The following is a 20,147-nucleotide window of genomic DNA, read 5'->3' on the forward strand; positions in this document are numbered from 1 at the left end:
AATGGAATCATTTTCTTAATACTGTATCTCTGATAGTTTGTCATTAGTGTATAGAAACACAACTGGTTTTTGTCTATTGTTTTTGAAATCCTGCAACCTCAGTGTATTTTTTAGTTCTAACAGGTTTTCTTTGTAAAATCTTTAGGGTTTTTCATAAATAGGATCATGTCATCTGCAAATAGTGACAATTTTACTTCTTCCTTTTCAGTTTGGATAGCTTTTTATTTTTCTTGCCTAACTGCTGCAACTAGGACTTCCAGTACTATGTTGAATAAAGTGGTGAGAGTGGACATCCTTATCTTATTCCCAATCATACAGAAATAGTTCAGTTTTTCAATGTTGAATATGATCCATCTTTTCTATATATAACTTTTATTAAAGTACATTTCCGCTATATCCATTTTGTTAAGAGGTTATTTTTTCCCCATGGTGAAAATATTTATAATTATCTAGACTCAGTTTAGGTGCTCTCAATTTTGTTGGCAACATCAAAAGTATCATAGCCTGCTTGTTGAACATAAGGCCTACTAAGGTACTGCTCTGGGGCACCTGGGTGCCTCAGTCACTTAAGCATCTGACTCTGGGATTTGGCTCCGGTCATGACCTCACAGTTCCTGGATTCAAGCCCCTTGTTAGGCTCTGTGCTGACAGTGTGGAGGCTTGTGATTCTCTCTCCCCATCTCTCTACCCCTCCCCTACTCATTTCTCTCTGTCTCTCTGTCTGTCTGTCTGTCTCTCTCATTCTCTCTCTCAAACTAAATAAACTTAAAACATGTTGACCTTGGCCATGTCAGTGTCCTAGAGCTTCTCCACAGTTTGTTCAGATGCCAGTTGGCCCTGAAATTCACAGTGAATACTAGCATGTTGTCTTTTGCCTTCTTCACGGCTGACTTGGTGGTTAGTGGAAACTTAATGATGGCTTAATAGTCAAGCTTGTTTCTCCAAGAGATGCTCTTTTGATGATATTTGGGCTGCCTTCATTGCTGCAGTATCTTGGGCTGCTGGAAGGTCAGTGACCTGTGGATCTTCCTGTGTGTGTGTGTGTGTGTGTGTGTGTGTGTGTGTGTGTGTGTGTGTCTGTCTGTCTGTCTGTCTGTCTGCAGGATGCCTTTCACCACTACTTTCTTGGCTTCAAAGCCTTTACTTTGGCATCAGTTTTGGGAGGGACCAAAGTTTCCTTTTTAGCTTTCAGTGCCATCTTGGTGAAAAATTGTTGAGAATTTCTATCATGAATGGATGCTGAATTTTTCAAATGCTTCTTCATCCACTGAGATGATCCTGTGGTGTTTATCTTTCATTTTTGCTAATGTGGTATATCACACTGATATGCACATGTTGAACCATCCTTGCATCTCAGGGATGAATCCAACTCAGTCATGGCATATAATTCTTTAATATGCTGTCAAATTTGGTTTGCTAATAATTTGTTGAAGATTTTTACATCTGTCTTCATCAGGGATATTGGCCTGGATTTATTTTTTGTGGTGTCTTTATCTGGCTTTGGTATCAGGGTAATGCTGGCTTTTTAAAATGAGTTTGGGAATGTTCCCTCTCCTTCAGATTTTTGGAAGACTTTGAAGAAGAACTAACAGTAATTCTTTTTAAATGTTTGCTAGAATTAACCAATGAAGTCATCCAGCCCTGTGGCTGCCTTCCTTCCTTCCTTTCTCCCTCCCTCTCTCCCTCCTTCCCTCCATCCATCCATCTTTTATGGGCATTGTTTGTGGTGCACCAAAACAACTACTATAATAACATCATTGATCACAGATCACTGTAACAAATATCATACTATCGAAAACACTTGAAATATTGTGAGAATTACCTAAATGTGACAGAGACATAAAGCAAGTAAATACTATTGGAAAAATAATGCCAACAGACTTGATCATTGCAGAGTTGCCACAGACTTTCCGTTTGTGAAAAACACATTATCTGTGAAGCACAATAAAGTGGAGTGTAATAAAGTGAGGTGAGCCTATAAATAGGATCATACAATGTAGGGCCTTTTGTGTCTGGCTTCTTTTACTTAGCCTAATGTTCTCAAGATGTATTCATGTTGTAGCATATATCAGCATTTAATTCCTTTTTAAATTGCCAAATAAATTCACTGTATGTATATACCATATTTTTTTAAAATATAATTTATTGCCAAATTAACATATAGAGTATATTTTGGTTGTTGATTCAGTCTTCTCACTAATAATACATCTGTTAAGATTTCCTAGTTCTTCATGATTCAGTCTTTGTAGGTTGTATATTTCTAGGAATTTACCCATTTCTTCTAGGTTGTCCAATTTTTTTGTATATAATTATTCATAGGAGTCTCTTTGAACCTTTGTATTTCTGTTGTAATCACTGTAATGTCTTCTCTTTTATTTTTTACTTATTTTATTCTTTTATTTTTGAGTTTATTAATTTGAGTCCTCTCTCCTTTATTGGCGAGACTTGCTAAAGGTTTGCCTATTTTGTTCATGTTTTCAAAAAATCCACTCTTGGTTTCATTGATCTCTTCTTTTTGTCTTGTTACTTTCTATTTCATTATGTCTGCTCTGATCTTAATTTCCTTCCTAATAACAATTTTAGACTTTGTTTTTCTTTCTCTAGTTCCTGGAGGTATTAAGTTAGGTTGCTTTTTCGAGATCTTGTTTCTTAATGTAGATGTTTATCTCTATGAACTTCCCTTTTAGATGTGCTTATGCTGAATCTCTTAAGTTTTGGTATGTTGTGTTTTGTCTCAAGATACTTTTTAACTTTTCTCTCTTTTCTTTACTTTGAGCCAGTGGTTGTTCAGGAGAATGTTGGCTAATTTCCACATAATTGTGAATTTTCAAGTTCTTGTAATTAACTTTTAGTTTCATAACATTGTGGTTAGTTGAGATACTTGACATGACTTAAGTTTTTTTCAGTTTAGTAAGACTTGTTTTGTGGCCTAATATATGATCTCTTGTTGAGAATGTTCTGTGTGTGCTTGAGAAGAATGTGTATTCCTCTTTTGGATGGAATGTTCTGTAAAGGCCTGTTGAGTCCCTCTGGTCTAACATGTTATTTTAGTCCAGTATTTCCTTATTGACTTTCTGTCTGGATGATCTATTCATTGATGTGAGTGGGGTATTAACATCTCCTATTATTATACTGTTGTTTCTCCCTTTTCATCAGTTAATATTTGTTTTATATGTTAGGTGTTTCTATATTGGATGTAACAATATTTACAAATGTTAAATCTTCTTGTGGGATTGACCCCTTTATCATTATATAGTGACTTTCTTTGTCTCTTATTATAGTGTTTGTCTTAAATTCTATTTTGTCTAATCTAAGTGTAGCTACCCCACCTTTCTTCTGGTTTCCAGTTTGCATGGAATGTCTTTTTTTGTACCTTCACTTTCAATCAGTGTGTGTCCTTAAAGCCAGTGAGTCTTGGGACACCTGAGTGGCTCACTTGGTTAAGTGTCCAAATTCAGCTCAGGTCATGATCTCCCGGTTCATGAGTTTGAGCCCCATGTCGGGCTCTGTGCTGACAGCTCAGAGCCTGCTTCGGATTCAGTGTCTCCCTCTCTTTCTGCCTCTCCTCCACTTGTGTTCTGTCTCTTTTGCTCTCAAAAATAAATAAAGATAAAAGTGATTTTTTTAAAAAGCCACTGAGTCTTGTGGGCAGCATATAGTTGGGTCTTGTTTATTTATCCATTCCACCACTCTGTGTCTTTTGATTGGAGAATTTAGTCCTTTGATGTATAATTATTGATAGGTATGGATGTACTGTCATATTAACAACTTAATATTGAAACCTCTACATTTTTGCTCCTTCCTCCTCCACATTTTGTTTTTGATGTCATGCTTTGCATCTTTTTGTCTTAATGTAACGATTACCAAATGATTGTAGTTAGTTACTTTTACTAGTTTCGTTTTTCAGCCTTCATACTAGTTTTATAAGTGATTAACCCACCACCTTAACAACATTGGATTATTCTGTATTTTAATATGTATTTACCTTTAACAGATATTTACACTGTCATATGTTTTTTTTTATTAATTCATTTCCTTTTGTTTCATCTTAAGTTCTTTTAACACCTCTTATAATGCTGGTCTAGTGGTGATGAACTCCTTTAACTTTTGCTCATGTGGAAAACTCTCTTTTTTCTTTAATTCTAAAGGACAGAGGTACCTCTTGCCTGTTGGTGGATTCTGGTTAATAGTCTTCTTTTGCCCTTTCAGCGCTTTGAATATATTATGTCAATCCTTCTTGGTCTGCAAAGTTTCTGCTGGAAAATTAGTTGCTAGTCTAATGGGGGTTTCCTTGAACATAACAAGTGGCTCTTCTCTTGCTGCTTTTAATACTTTATCCTTCTCTTTAACTTGTCGTGATTTAATTATGTGTCTTGGTATGAGTCCCTTTGGATTCATCTTGTTTAGAACTCTCTGGACGTCCTGGATCTGGATGTCTATTTCCTTCTGTGCATTAATGAAGTTGTCAGCTATTATTTCTTTGAATAAATTCTTGGCCTCTTTCCTTCGTTTCCTCCTGGTATCTCTATATTGAAAATATTGATCCTCTTGATGTCTGAGTCCCTTAAGCTATCATCACTCTTTCTCATTTTCTTTTCCTGCTCTGATTAGATGAATTCCACTGCCCTGTCTTAACGTTCCCTGATCCTTTCTTCCACGTCATCTAGTCTGCTCTTGAACCCCTCTTTTGAATTTTTCAGTTATTATATTCTTCAGCTTTCTGCCAGGTGCTTTTTTATATTTTATTTCTCTTTGTTGAAATTCTCACTGTGTTCCTCATTGTTATCCTGACCCCTGTGAGCATATTTTTGACCATGATTTTGAACTCTGTCAGGTATATCACTTACTTCTTTTTAACTAAAAATCTCTTTCTGAAGTTTTTCACTCTTCTGTTGAGAACACATTCCTTTATTTCTTCATTGTCCTTGACTCTGTGTTGGTTTATGTACATTCAATAAAACAGCCACCTCTCTTTCCTGATAGGGCGGTATGTAGGAGCTGAAGCTTACCATCCTATGCTGCCTAGTTCTTGCTTGTCTCTCATACCTTTGTGATTGTCCAAACAGCTTACTTTGTTCTCAGGGGTTTCAGTAGTTGAGGGTGTGCCAAGACGTGTTAGTGTCCCAAAGAGAAGGATCTTGGTAAGAAGGAAGATGCAAGCTGATTGGAAGACTCAACCCTCAGGCAGCAACTTTTAAAATATGTAAGTGTTCCTTTTAGACGCTAAGACTAGGAGTTGGGCATTTTCTTCTGCCTCTGCACTGTGTCCTGGGGTGTGGGTGGGACAGGCAGCCTGTTAAGAACTATCTCTTTGTTTGTTACAGTCTTAGAGGATCAGTGAAAATAAATCCCAGGAGCCACCAGATCTTGGTGATCAAGGGGTGTCCTTTGGGTAACAGCCACAAAAACCAGGGTGCCATATATGTGCCATTTCTGGATGACACCAGTAATGTGGGGGCAGGATGGAGGGAAAGTGGCAAGATGGTGTCCAGCAGCCTCACAGACTCTGGAGAGGACTGCCGTCAGCTCCTAGATGTGTTTTAAATTAGAAGCCTGCCCTTCAGGCCAAAGCTTTTAAGATAAGCATATAGGTCTTTTTCCCAGAAAAATTGGTTGATTTCAGTTTGCTGTCTATGCCCTGGGCCCTAGATGTTAGCCACTTTAAGTATGCATGAGAGTGATTAGTTCTCTATAGTTTTTTGGGTCTTATGGGTGCAAGCCCTGTTGGCTTACAAAACTAGATGTTTTGTGGTTCCGTCTCTCATGTGGAAATTTTAAAAGCTGAGATGCCAGATTTGGCCTTCAGATTCTTCACAGGTATAAGATGGAGATTGAGTTTCCTCCTGCTTGTGTGTTGACCCACTACTAGTGAGACTTATGGAAAGATTATTTTCAGCTTCTCCTACTCACTGTGGTGTGAGTTCCCCCTCCCCTCATTTGCCTGTTATATTGGAGTTCAACTTGTTTCTGGATTTCTTTCAGAAGTGATTGTTTCATATGTAGTTGTAGATTTAGTGTGTCTATGGGAGGGGGTAAGCTCTGGAGTCTCCAGTGTCACCTTCTTGAATCTAAAAGTTCTCAAGATTATTTTTTTATTTCCTTCTCTTATGAAAGTGGGGAAGAAAATATTAATCATACAGATTAAATTTAAATGCATATCATAGTTATAGCAGTTAGATTGTGGATAGCAGAAAAAAATTGAAGAAATACCCCTCCAGTATTCAGAAACTATGATGTGATTCAAAAAAGAAGTTGCTCGTATCATTAACAAATGAATGGCATTTCTATCCATCTGTTACATTGCTTTCATCTTATTGCTTAATGTAAGTGAAAATGTCAACTCATATTCATGTTGAAACTCTACTCATTCATCAGTTGAAACCATAGATAGGCTATTCATACAAGAGGTCAGCAAAAAGTCAGCAGAAGCATTTGTGAGAATCAATTGGGCTATATAGAATTTGCTGAGAATTTTTTTTATGTTAGTATTATTGAGGAGTTGCTACACATCTTTTACTTTAGGTTGGCAATTTTTTTCTTAAAGGGCCAGATGGTATATATTTTAAGCCCTACCATCTCTGTCACAACTGCTCAACTCTGCCATCGCTGCAAGAAAGCAGCCATAACCTAATCATGATATATAAATAAATGGGCAAGGCCATGTTAGAATAAACTTATATTGACACATCCAGGTAAAATTGTATTTACAAAATCCCTGGACCGTAGTTTACAGACCTCTTTAATCAGTAACATTTGCAGTAAACGTAGGTATGGATAACTATGCATTCTTCAGTGAGCCAGTCGTTAAATCTTTCCTGGCATGCCATCCAGGCCACAGCCCCCGTTCTCAAGGATCCTCCGCAGTAGCTCATCATCATCTAACACATCTTTGAGGAGCACACAAAGTCCTTGGTCATTCTGTCTCTCTGCCTCTGTCATTCACTGCTACTCTGCTCTGTCGAACCAAGCTTTGTGTACTTCCCTCAACACACCATGCCTTTCCATGCCTCTGAGCACTGTGCCAATCCATCTGTCTTGGCTGGTTTTCATTCCCCCTGTCCTCCCGTGGAACCCTTGCTCACCTGACCCAGGTGGTGTTTCTCTGTGATTTTCTCCCGACCGCGCTCTCCTCCTCTCATCATCAGAGTGTATCTGGCGCTTCCCACAGAGGACCCAGCTTGTCAAGGGCAGCATCATATCTCATCTTGCCCTACATCCCCATCTTCTGCTGATGCTACTGGACGCAGTTAATGTTCGATCAGTGGAGCTTGTTGAGAATCTAATTATTTTAATAATCATAAGATGTATCATGTATTGAACACTTTTGTATCCTTTATTCTGTGAGTGCTTTTCATACATTAACTCCTGTCATTCTCACTGCACCTACATGAAGTAGATATTATGATCGCCATTCTACAAATGAAGAAACTGAGGCTTGAAGCAGTTAAGAAACCTGTCCAAGTTTCACATTGATCATATGTGGCAGAACGAGGATTCAAATCCTAAGTAGTTGGCATATATAAAAAATTATAGGTGCTCCAGGGTAGCTCAGTCAGTTAAACGCCCAATTCTTGATTTTGGCTGAGGTCATGATCACACGGTTCATGAGTTCGAGCTCCAAATCAGGCTCTGCATTGACATTGCAGAGCCTTCTTGGGATTCTCTCTCTCCCTCTCTCTCTGTCTCTCCAGCTCACATTATCTCTCCCTCAAAAATAAATAAATAAACATTATAAAAAAGAAATTATAAAAAAAGTATTAGGGGGTTGCCTGGATGGTTCTGTAGGTTGTGTCTGGCTTAAGCTCAGGTCATGATCTCACGGTTTGTGGGTTCAAGGCCCATGTCGGCTTCTGTGCTGACTCCTCAGAGGCAGAAGACTGGCTCAGATTCTGTGTCTCCCTCCCTCTCTCTGCCCCTCCTCTGTTTGTGCTTGCTCACTCACTCTCAAAAATAAACATTAAAAAAATTTTTTTAAAGGAGTATTAGGTACATGTGCAGTCACATGAAAGAAAGGGTACCTGGAAGTTGGAGAAGTTGCTGATTGAGATGAGATAGAATTTATCCTTGAAGAAGCAAAATGGTAACCAGAGACAAGAGAAGCAAAAATGGTGGGACCTGGCGTAACCCCTTAATGTCTTTTAGTGTGGGAGAGATGGAGGTGAGGGTGAAGTTGGGGCACAGCTGTCCCCATGGGCCATGCCTACCTGCCTTTGCCTACATTCCTCTGACAGTCTGTACCCTCCTGCAGGCATGTCAGGGTCCAGAACCATCCTGATGAGTGTTTGGAATGGACCAAATTTCACCGTGTACTCCCCAGCCACAATCCACCTTCCATCTACTGATGAAATCAAGTTTATATGTGCATTTGCTGTGCCATGGGAGGAAGTTACAGCAGGCGTTTTGAGGGTCTTTGTAGACTGCTAAGAGGGTAATGTGGCAAATTGTAGAAGAGTTGTGGGCCTTTCTTGGAAAAGGCTGGAGTGTCAGACCTCTCCTGCTTGTTAAGGCCATTGGAGCCCCTCATTCTGTGACTTTATGCAGCAGCATACATTGCATTTTGTCAATTCTAACTGCAGTGTGTAAAAATTTATCTTTCCATTGCATTTTGGAGGTATGCAGCCAGTCAAAATATGGCTTAGTTGATAGAGCACATGGCTCTTGATCTCAGGGTTTTGAGTTCAAGCCCCACATTAGGACTAGAGCTTATTTTTGAAAATAACATGGGGCACCTGGGTGGCTCAGTTGGTTGAGTGTCTGACTCTTGATTTGGGCTTGAGTCATGATCCCAGAGTTGTGGGATCAAGTCCCTCTTCAGGCTCTATGCTAAGAGTGGAGCCTGCTTAAGATTCTCTCTCTCTGCCTCTGTCCCTCCTCCTTCCCTCCCTCCCTCTCTCTCTCTCTCTCAAAAAAAATTTTTTTAACCCCAACCATAGTAACTCAAGCATCTTTGCTGAAAGGATCTGTTGTTTCCATCGTAGTCAGAGTGGTGTTCATCTCAGAGGATTTTATTCCAACCTCTGGGCCTTCACTTATGTGATGCCTTATTTTCAAGAACAAAATTCTAGTAAGGATGGGCTCCTCCAGTGCCATTGCTGGAAAAAAAGGAGGAGGAGGAATAATTTTGAGAAGTTTTCATTAAATTTGTTCCAGTCAGTAGAAATCTATCTCTTAAAGTCAACTTCTTGCCCAGTTTTCCTGAAGACAGAGTTTCTGGTTGAGATTTCTGAGCCAAGCTCTAGGAGACTGAAGAAAGCAGCATTTGCTCTTTTTCCTGACCATTCTTTACTTAAACCCAGAATTACAATGTAAGGAGTGGGTTACTTGATATTTTTTCCTAATTATCTTAATCAAACATGATGGCTGCAAAATGGTATGCTGAACAGGTGAGGCATCTGAAGCTAGGGATAAAAAGGAAGGAAGCGAAGGGCTCGGGCTCAGCTGGTGCTGTTCATTTTTCTGGTGCTTGTTTACCTTCCATCCTGAGCATGAACCAGAACTATGGTACGATGCAGAGAAACCACGGGTGCAGCCTGCTTTCAGATGGCTTTGAGTCGAATAAAGTTTTTGTGAAAAGCTATTAAATCATGAGAACTGTCGAAAGGAATTGAAGTCCTGATTATAGAGCGTTGGCCCTGGAGTTACAAAAGAAGTAAAAGTTAGTTTCATAATAAGCAGGTTATACTCCATAAGGCCTTCTGCCATGGAAATCCCCGTGGGAGGACCGTTTACACCTGTCCTCTGGTTCCGGAGAGGAACAGCACCCGTAAGCTCTTGTGCCACAAGGTGAGGAATATGAAAGGCTAATGCCATGTTTCCCAGCGCTGGCTGCACACTGGAATTACCTGGTGGGTTAAAAAAACAACAGTGATTCCTGGGCCCCAGGGGCTCTGATGGAATGGGTCTAGGGTAGCAGCTGGGCATGAGCACTTCTAAGAGCACCCCCACCGCCCCGCCAGGAGATTCCAGTGTACTGTCAAGGTCGGGAACCACAAGACTACAGAGTGAATGAAGCCTCTGAGTTTTGGGGATCTGCCCTTATTGGTTAGATTAGTCTTGGAAGGTTTTCTACTGGACATTATAGAAAGACAGGAGTATGGTTTGACCAAAGAACCATAAAAGGATATAGACACATGGGGGGTAGTATGTGTGTAATTAACGCAGGGAGGGCCAGGCCACTGTGGGAACTGCCAGAGGTGAGACCGGATCTTCATCATCTTTGTAAGTCCCTCCTGAGCTGGCCCCTAGGGGATGCACAGAGAATGCAAGTGGAGGGCATGTTTGCATCTGGGGAAGCGAAGCTGCAGGCTGGGGGTAGTAGTAGTGGCTCCTGTGTGTGCTTGTCCGAAGTCCATGTCCAGACTAGGGAGCACAGAGCACAGCATGGTCTCTGAGTTCAGCAAGTCCGCAGGAAGGGCTTCTACAACAGGCCTGGCCCACGAGAAGCCCGACTGGGAATAACTGCTTTCCCCGCTGGCTCTGTGACCTCTGAGGAGAGGGTCCCTGCCCGTTTCCTGAGGAAGCACCCAGCACAGAGCCTGGGGTGTCGGGAGTGCTCCCAAACGGGGTGATGTTCTGCCCAGTTGTCACTCTCCCTAGGGTTGACTCCAGGCATGGGAGCTTTATTCCAGAGCCTGTTCTGAAGGTCCTTTACTTCCCGGTTACAGTCAGATTTGGAACACATGGAACAAAATTAATTCCACTGTCTACATCCCTAACCCTTTTATCCATTTGGGCTAACAGTATTTTTTTTTCCATTTCTTTTCCACATGAATGTTTCATGGTTTTGAGATCTGGTAGGGAGAGTAATGGTGTGGAGGGGGTTTATTAAGTTTTCTGCTTGACTTCAAATTTGAAACATTCACCTAGACCCCTTCAGGCCATGAGAACATCTATTTTTTAAAAAGCAGTTTTCACTAAATCATTGTCCTTGTGATTGTGCCGGGCTGAGATGCCAAGTCTTGTCCTTGTCTGGCGAAGCAGCAAACCGGCTGCCGTCTTTAGCACAGGAGCACAGTGTTGTGGGTGAGTGGTCTGCGGGCGGGGTAATGCCCACTGTGTGTCCCCAGATTGCAATGCTGTTGAAGGGACCGTGTTACCGGAAAGGAGCCCAGCAACAGCGTTCTGCGGGGTGGGCCCAGGGGATGGCGAGCTGTGCCGATTGGCCAGGCTAAGGCAGGGGCAGCCTTTGACTTCAGAGCAGTTAGAGAACAGGCCATTACTCCTCCCTGTGGCCAGTGGTTTTTCCTCTGGGCCTCTGCAGACTTTAGCTGCAGACTTCCATGACCTGCAGTGGCTTCATGTTGACTGGCAGGCTCTTGACGTGAAGGATTGTGGGGCTGGGGGAGGTGCCCATGCATGTTGCCTTACTTTTGATAAATAAGTTAGCAGGGATTGTTTAAGCAGTTTCTCCAGAGTCATTCCTTGGATTAGGAGTTTAAAGTGATATTAAAACTGTAGCATGTTTAAAATATATAAACAGAGGGTTCAGAGTTCTAGGCTTCGCTGGTGACTCACAGCCTCCTGGTGGCTATCAAGGGCCCTTCAGTGCAGGGTGTATGCTCGGGACATGTGTGCCAGTGGGTGATGCAAGTCAGGCCCAGAACAGCCCTTCCAGAGGCACAGACTCTGGGGCCTCTCAACTCATCGGCTTCTATTAGAGTAAGAGGGTAAAGTGCTATAGGGGGGGAAACCTTTCAAAAGTTCTTTTTAGACAGTACTGACTGCTATTTGTAAACTTAGAAAGAAGGGATATAACATTTGGTTTCCCCAGAAAACACAAGTGTCTCTCCATAAGAATGAAAGAAAAAAACAACTTGTTTCACGTTGTTCATGGTGAATTCCCTCCTCATGCAGCGGCTGGCATTGAGCCAGTGTTTTACTTTCTGGGACACGGTCATGTTCCCCTGGGCTCAGTGGTGCAGAGAAGAGAGTGACTGCTGTCCCGGGTGGACTGGGACGTGCAAAAGAGTTACCCCGTCTTGTGTTCAAACTAATCTCTGGTCCAAAGCACACTTGCCAGTTGGTCTTGCTGGCAGGGTCCTTGACCTTTGATTCTCAAAAACCAATGGTAGCCTGGGAAGTTTGACCTTTTGCTAAGGTTCTAACCGTGCTGGGTCACAGACCTAAGTGAGTTGTCCGTGTGTGCGTTTTTGCTGATGGGCTGATGCCCAAACTATTTTCATTAAAAAAAAAAATTGACTCCATTGAGCATCCTTTTGCAGTGTGACTGTCACCTCCAGCTCCTTGGCAGGGGCTAAGGAAGCTGGCATGACCTTTGTAACTCCCCATAGGAGGATCAGATTCCTCAACTGGGAAAATTGTCAGATTCCCTGGAGACATCTTGACTTTCAGCACTGCATTTTTGCTAGCATATTCAGAGAAGAAAGTGTGATTCATGAGTCTTTCGGATCCATCTTTTCTTCCTCCAAAAGAACATTCACTTTCTCTAGCATCACTGACTTAAAGCCACTCTTCCACTCTCAGTGTACCCTACACTCTGTCTCAGCTTCATCTTCCCAAGATGGCACTTGGATCATTTGTTTTCATTTTTAAAACTTCTCTTGGTTCCTTGTTGCCTCTGAGGTCTGTTCAGGTGACTTACAGTGCCCGTACTTGCCCCTTGTCCCCTCCTTGGACATGGCACATGCTTTCTTTGTTGGAACCTTCAATCTGGAAAGCTCAGCTTCTTGGCACCCTTTTTCGTTAGTTCCCAGGCCTGAGATAGATATGCAAAGGCAGATTTAGGAATCCAGTTCCTCCTGCTGAATGTCCCCTTCACAGGCCTTCTGTCCTTCCTGAGACCCTGCTGCACGAGCTGCAGCACTTGATCAGGTTTTGTCCCACTCCACTTAGCTTCCAAGCACCTTTCAGTGTCTTCTTCCCTTGGGGCCTTACACAGTGCTAGGTAGGTGAGTAACACAGTTAGCCTTTGAACACTGTGGAGGTTGGGTGTGCCCACCCCACACACAAAAATGCACATAAAACTTTTGATCCTCCCAGGAGCTCCTGAGTGAGTGGCTCAGTTGGTTAAGTGACTGACCCTTGATATAGGCTCAGGTTATGATCTCATGGTTTGTGAGACTGAGCCCCACGTTGGGCCAGGCACTTGAGCATGGAGCCTACTTAGGATTCTGTTTCCGTTTTTCTCTGCCGTCCCTGACCTGCACACACACACACTCTCACTCTCTCTCTCTCTCTCTCTCAAAATAAATAAACACTTAAAAAAAAGGTTTTGACTACTCCAAAACTTAACTACTAATAGCTTACTGGTGACCAGAAGCCTTACCAATAACATAAACAATCAATGAACACATGTTTTATATATTATATGAATTATATACTATGGTCTCACAATCAGGTAAGCTAGAGAAAGGGTTACAAGAAATGTTATAATCATAAGGAAAATACATTTACAGTACTGTTCTATATTTATTGATACTGTAATTTACATCATCTTTTTACAAGATGAACCCTCAGTACCTACATCAATATTGTCTTATATAATACAGAGTGCTGTGTGTGTTATGCATCTTATACTAGACATCAAAAATGACAGAAAAGGGCACCTGGGTGGCTCAGTTGGTTACGTGGTTGACTTTGGCTCAGGTTATGATCTCACGGTTTGTAAGCTGGAGCCCTGCATCCAGCTCTACGTTAACAGCGTGGAGCCTGCTTCAGATCCTGTTTGACTCTCTCTCTGCCCCTTCCCAACTTGCACTCTATCTCTCTCTCAAAAATAAGCATTAAAAAAATGACAAAATAATGTGAAAAAGAAATTCATATTTTTTACAGGTGTAAGGATTCATGCATTGACAACAAAGCAGCACTATAATTGTTTTATTGTATTCTAGTGTAATTGATATGGTTGCCTCGTGGTGGCCTAGCCTGTGCAGTACTGAACGAATTGTTACATTTTTATGGCATATGGTATTATAGTCATATTCATAATATAATATTGGAAACGTTCTTAGTTTTCTTTTTCAAAACTGCTTACCTGTGATAATAGGCTGACGTGCAATTTCTTCAATTATGAGAGAGAGAGAGGCATCCTGTATAGTTGAATGCAAAGTTATAAAACAAAACACATGATTAATTTTGTATTAAATATTCATTCACCTTACGCCTTTGTTAGGCTGTCTGCTTCCGTACACGTCTTGCACGTGGTATTTTACATGATGACTGCTCAGGCAAGGGTGAGGAGACAAAAGTGTCTCCTTCAGTTCTTGCTATCCAGTTACTGCATTTCTAATGAAGACAATCATACATATGCACAACAGGTAATCTTTTTAATTCTCAGCATAGTTGTGTACTATTCATTAAGTGAAAGTGGATCGTCATGAAGGTCTTCGTCCTCTTGTGTTGGCGTTGAGTGGACTGAGGAGGAGGAACGCGAGGCATTGCTCTGGCCGTCTCGGGATCGGAGGCAGAAGAGATGGCGGAGGTGGACTGGGAGGCAGGAGAGGGGGCACGCTTAGTGTAAATTCCAGAAATACATCATGATGCCTGTCTTTTTGGGTTTTTCCTTTCTCTAAAAATGTTTCCATACATTACCAATCCTTATCTCATCGTTTGCTCTAGTTGCAGTGCCTGAATCATAGAAGGGTCCGCGTCATAAAAGGCAAAACCAGTCTTGAATAATAGGAACCCTCTGCCAGCTCATTTAATGTCAATTTGTGTTCTGGTCCTGCTGCTTCTCTGTCTCCTTTCTCATCATCTGCACTGGTTGGGAAGCACTCATCTGCATCAAGTCACCTTCTGCTAATTCCTCTGGTGTGCTGGCAGCTCTTGAATTTCTCCAAGGTTCACCTCTTGAAACCCTTCCCCTCCTACCTTTTGTGCCATATCCACACTGTCATGATTTCCTTGATCTGCTCTGTCGTAAGTCCTGTGGCGTCTTGTGCAACATCTAGACATCATTTTCTCTGGCAGGATTTATTCTTTTTGGTTTGCTGGCTTTTACAGCTTTTTCTTAACAGTAGTGACACCTTTGATGGTGTGATCCTCGCAGACTTTGATGGTGTTCGGTCTGTTGGGGTTTTCCTGCAGTGCATAATGATCCTGTAGAGTGCCATGTTTAAAGAGGCTTAAAGGTTCTTATGACTCCTGGATCTAGAGGCTGAGTAAGACACATTGTGTTCGGGGGCAGGTAGACTAGTTTGACACCTTTGGCGCTGGGGGCACTGTCCAATATCAAAGAAACTTTAAAAGGCAATCCCTTACTGGCAATTCCTGACTTCAAGGTCAAAGCATCCATAAAACCAGTCCTGAAAAGGAGTTCTTATTCTCCAGACCTTCTTGTTGTACAGCTGTTGTAAAGCTGGTAGCTGCTATTTCTCTTTTCCCTTCAAGACTCGGGAGTTAACAGCTTTATAAATAGCAGAGTCTTGATCATAAAAGCTGACTGCATTTGTACAAAATAGTAGAGTTAAGCCTGTCTATTCTTGCCTTAATTCTGGTGCTCTCTTCCTTACTGATGCCCTCTGCAGCATCACCCCCCCCCTCCCCTGGAACAGGGCCCTTTCATTTGTATTAAAAACCTATTCTTACAGGTATTCTGCTCCTCAGTGATTGTCTCAGTGAGGTCTCTGAACTTGTCTGCTGCCTCTTGGTTGGCAGCAGCTGCTTCTCCTGTTCTCCTGACATCTTAAATTTCAAACCTTTTAAAATATTAAGCCATCCTTGGCTGACATTAAATCCTCCAGCTCTAGATCCTTCACCTTGCTTTTGCTTTGTCATGTCATGGCTTCACATTTTCCTCTAATCGTACTAGAGTCTATAGGTACCCATTTCTCTTTTAAAATTTATTATTTCAGGGCACCTAGGTGGCTCAGTCACTTAAGCATCTGACTCTTGATTTCGGCTCAGGTCATGATCTCATGGTTCAGGAGATTGAGCTCTGCATCGGGCCTGTGATGACCACTAGAACTTCCGTGGGATTCTTTCTCTCCCTTTCTCTCTGCCCCTCCTCAACATGTGCTCCCTCAAACAGACAAACTTAAAAAAAAAACAAAAAACCTTAAACGTTATAATTTCTTTTTATTTCATTATTTAAAATTTTTTATTGAAGTATAATTAACATACAGTGTTGTAATCGTTTCAGGATAGAATTGAACAATTTTATCCATTATTCAGTGTTCACCATGATAAGTGTAGTCACCATTTGTCACCATACAATTTTAGTACATCATTATTGACAATATTTTCTGTGTTGAACTTCTCATTTCTGCAACTTACTTGTTTTGTCACTGGATGTTTCTTTCTCTAAATCCCCTTTATCTATTTTTTAATAGAATTTATTGTTAAATTGGTTTTCATACAACACCCAGCGCTCATCCCCACAAGGGCCCTCCGCCATGCCCATCACCCACATTCCCCCTCCCCCACCCCTCATCCACCCTCAGTTTGTTCTCAGTATTTAAGAGTCTCTCATGGTTTGCCTCCCTCCCTCTCTTTAACTTTTTTTCCTCTTTCCCTTCCCCCATGGTCTTCTGTTAAGTTTCTCAAGATCCACATAGGAGTCAGAAATATGGTATCTGTCTTTCTTTGACTTATTTTACTTAGCATAATACCCTCCAGTTCCATCTGTGTTGCTGCAAATGACCAGATTTCATTGTTTCTCATTGCCAGCTAGTATTCCATTGTATATATAAACCCTTTACCTATTTTGCCCATAATTCTATCCACCTCCACTCTGGCAACCGTCAGTTTGTTCTCTGTATTTAGGATTCTTTTTGTTCATTCATTTTGGTTTTTTTTAGATTCCACATATAAGTGACATTATATGGTATTTGTCTTTCTCTGACTTCATTTAGCATAGTGCCCTCTCGTTCCATCCATGTTCTCACAAATGACAAGATCTCATTCTCCTTTTATGCCTGAGTAATAATCCATGGTATGTATTTATACACCACATCTTTATTCATTCATCTATGGATGGGTGCTGGGTGGCCTCCATATCTTAGCTATTGTAAGTAATTCTCCAGTAAACATAAGGGTGCATATGTCTTTTCCATTTAATGTTGTCATTTTCTTTGGGTCAATACCCAGTAGTGGAATTCCTGGGTCATACAGTATTTTTGATTTTAAATTTTTGAGGAAACTTCATAATGTTTTCCACAGTTGTTACCCCAATTTACATTCCTACCAACAGTGCACAAGGATTCCCTTTTCTCTACCTTCTCACTAACACTTATTTTTCATACTAGCCATTCCGGCTAGTGTGTGATGTAAGCGTGATTTTGATTTACATTTTTTCTGATGATTAGTGATGCTGAACATCTCTTTATGTCTGTTGGCAATCTGTATGTTTTCTTCTTAATTTAATTTTAATCCAAGTTAGTTAACATAAAATAGATATACAAAACATAATAATGGTTTCAGGAGTAGAATTTAGTGATACATCACTTATGTATGATACCCAGTGCTCATCCCAACAAGTGCCCTCCTTAATGTCCATCACCCATTTAGCCCATTCCACCACCCAAGACCCTTCCAGCAACCCTCAGCTTGTTTTCTGTGTTTGAGTCTCTTGGGGCACCTAGGTAGCTCAGTCATTTTACCTCCTGACTTTGGCTCAGGTCATTATGTCACAGTTTGAGAGCCTGAGCCCTGCATCAGGCTCTTTGCTGTCAGCACCTACTTCAGAACCTCAGTCCCCATCTCTCTCTGTTCCTCCTCTGCTTGTTCTCAGTCTTGTCTCTCTTTCTCTCTCAAAATAAATAAATAAACTTAAAAAAAAGAAAGCCATGATTTTTTTAAAAAGTCTCTTGTGGCTTACTTCCCTCTCTCTCTTATTTTCCTTCCCTTCCCCTGTGTTCATCTGATTTGTTTCTTAAGTTCCACATAGGAGTGAAATTCTATGACATTTTCCTTTCTCTAACTGACTTATTTTGCTTAGCATAATACATGCTAATTCCATTCATGCTGTTTCAAATGGTAAGATTTCATTCTTTTTGATTGCTGAGTAATATTCTGATATATATAAGTATATACATATACGCACACACAATATATATATACACACATGCTACGTCTTTATCCATTCATCAGTTGATGGACATTGAGGCTCTCTTCATTACTCCCCATTATTGACAGTGCTGCAGTAAACACTGGGGTGCATGTTCCCCTTCAAATCAGCACTTTTGTATCCTTTGTATAAATACCTAGTAGTGCAGTTGCTGGGCCATAGGGTAGCTCTATTTTTAATTTTTTGAGGAACCTCCATACTGTCTTCCAGAGTGGCCGCCCCAGTTTGCATTCCGACCAGTAGTGCAAAAGTGTTCCCCTTCCTCCACATCGTCTCCAACATCTATTGTTTCTTGTGTTGTTAATGTTAGCCATTCTGACAGGTGTGAGGTGGTATCTCATTGTGGTTTTGATGTGTATTTCCCCGATGATGAGTGATGTTAAGCATCTTTTCATGTGTCTCTTAGCCATCTGGAAGTCTTTTTTGGAAAGGTGTCTGTTCATGTCTTTTGCCCATTTCTTCACTGGATTATTTATGTTAGTGTATAGAAATACAATTTTTGGGAGTGTTGAGTTGATAAGAATGTCTATTTAAATCCTTTACTCATTAAAATTTTTTTTTTAACATTTATTCATTTTTCTTTTAAGAGAGAGAGACAGAGCTTGAACAGGGGAGGGGCACAGAGAAGGAGACACAGAATCAAAAGCAGCCTCCAGGCTCTGTGCTGACAGCTCGAATCCACAGACTGTGAGATCATGACCTGAGCTGAAGTCAGACATTTAACAGACTGAGCTACACAGGCATCCCCTCCTCTACTCATTTTTAAATTGGATTGTTTGGGTTTTTTGGTGTTGAGTTATGTAGCTTCTTTATATATTTTAGATATTAATCCTTTACTGGATATATCATTTGCAAATTCTTCCATTCAGCAGGTTGCCCTTTTTGTTTTGTTGATTCTTTTCCTTTGCTGTGAAAAAGCTTTTTATTTTGGTGAAGCCCTAGTAGTATATTTTTGCTTTTTCTTCCCTTGCCTGAGGAGACATATCCATAAATACAGTGCCAAGGGTGATATCCAAGAGATGACTGCCTGTTTTTTTCTAGCAGTTTTATGGTGTCAAGTCTCACTTTAGGTGTTGGATCCATGTGGAGTATGTATATGTGTATGGTGTGAGAAAGTGATTCAATTTCATTCTTTTGCGTGTAGCCCTTCAGTTCTCCCAGTAGCATTTATTGAAGATTGTCTTTTTCCTATTGTATGTTCTTGCTTCCTTTGTCATAGATTGACTATCTCACTGTGGGTTTATTTCTGGAGTCTGTCCTGTTCTGTTGATATATCTATGTGCCAGTATTTTGTGTATGTTTTGAATACTATAGCTTTGTAGTATATCTTAGAATCTGGGATTGTGATATCTCCAGCTTGGTCTTTTCTCTCAAGGTTGCTATATGTTCCTCTATATAAATTTTAGGATAATTTTACTAGTTCCGTGAATTATGTGATATGTATTTTGATAAGAGTGAATTGAATCTGTAGATTGCTTTGGCAGGATTGGCATTTGAACAGTATTCTTTCCATACCTGAGCATGGTATATCTTTCCAATTGTTTATTTTGTCCTCAGTTTCTTTCATTAGTGTTTGAGAGTTTTCAGAATAGAGGTCTTGTACCTCCTTAGTTAAATTTATTCCTCGGTGTTTTCTGCTTTTTGGTGCAATTATTAATGGAGTTGTTTTCTTAATTTCTCTTTCTGCTACTTTAGTGTTAGTGTATAGAAACACACAGGTTTATACATATTAATCTTATATCCTGTTACATGACTGGATTCATTTATTCTAGTTTTTTGGTGGAGTCCTTAGGGATTTTTATGAATACTATCATGACATCTGCTAGTAGTGAAAGTTTTATTTCTTGATTACCAATTTGTATTTCTGTAACTTCCTATCTGATTGCTGAGGCTAGGACTTGGAGTACCATGAAGAATAAAAGTGGTGAGAGTGGATATCCTTGTCTTGTTCCTTATCTTAGAGATAAAGATCTTATTTTTTCACTTGTGAGTGTGATATTAGCTGAGTTTTTCATATACAGCCTTTGTTATGTTGAGTTTGTCATCCCTCTCTAATGACTTTGTTAAGTGTTTTTATTATGAATGGATGTTGAATTGGGTCAGTGCTTTTTTGCTTCTATCG

The 20,147-nt window shown here is 40.6% G+C and overlaps 1 protein-coding gene across 1 annotated transcript in view; it reads left to right on the top strand.

The window, feature by feature from the left end:
• PDE8B (phosphodiesterase 8B) overlaps positions 1-20,147 on the top strand; it is a gene marked incomplete at its 5' end in the record, with an annotated part of 232,393 nt that overhangs the window by 152,074 nt on the left and 60,172 nt on the right. The window lies entirely within an intron of this gene.

This window comes from Suricata suricatta, chromosome 6, assembly GCF_006229205.1.
Source record: "Suricata suricatta isolate VVHF042 chromosome 6, meerkat_22Aug2017_6uvM2_HiC, whole genome shotgun sequence".
In the NCBI taxonomy this organism is placed as follows: Eukaryota; Metazoa; Chordata; class Mammalia; order Carnivora; family Herpestidae; genus Suricata; species Suricata suricatta.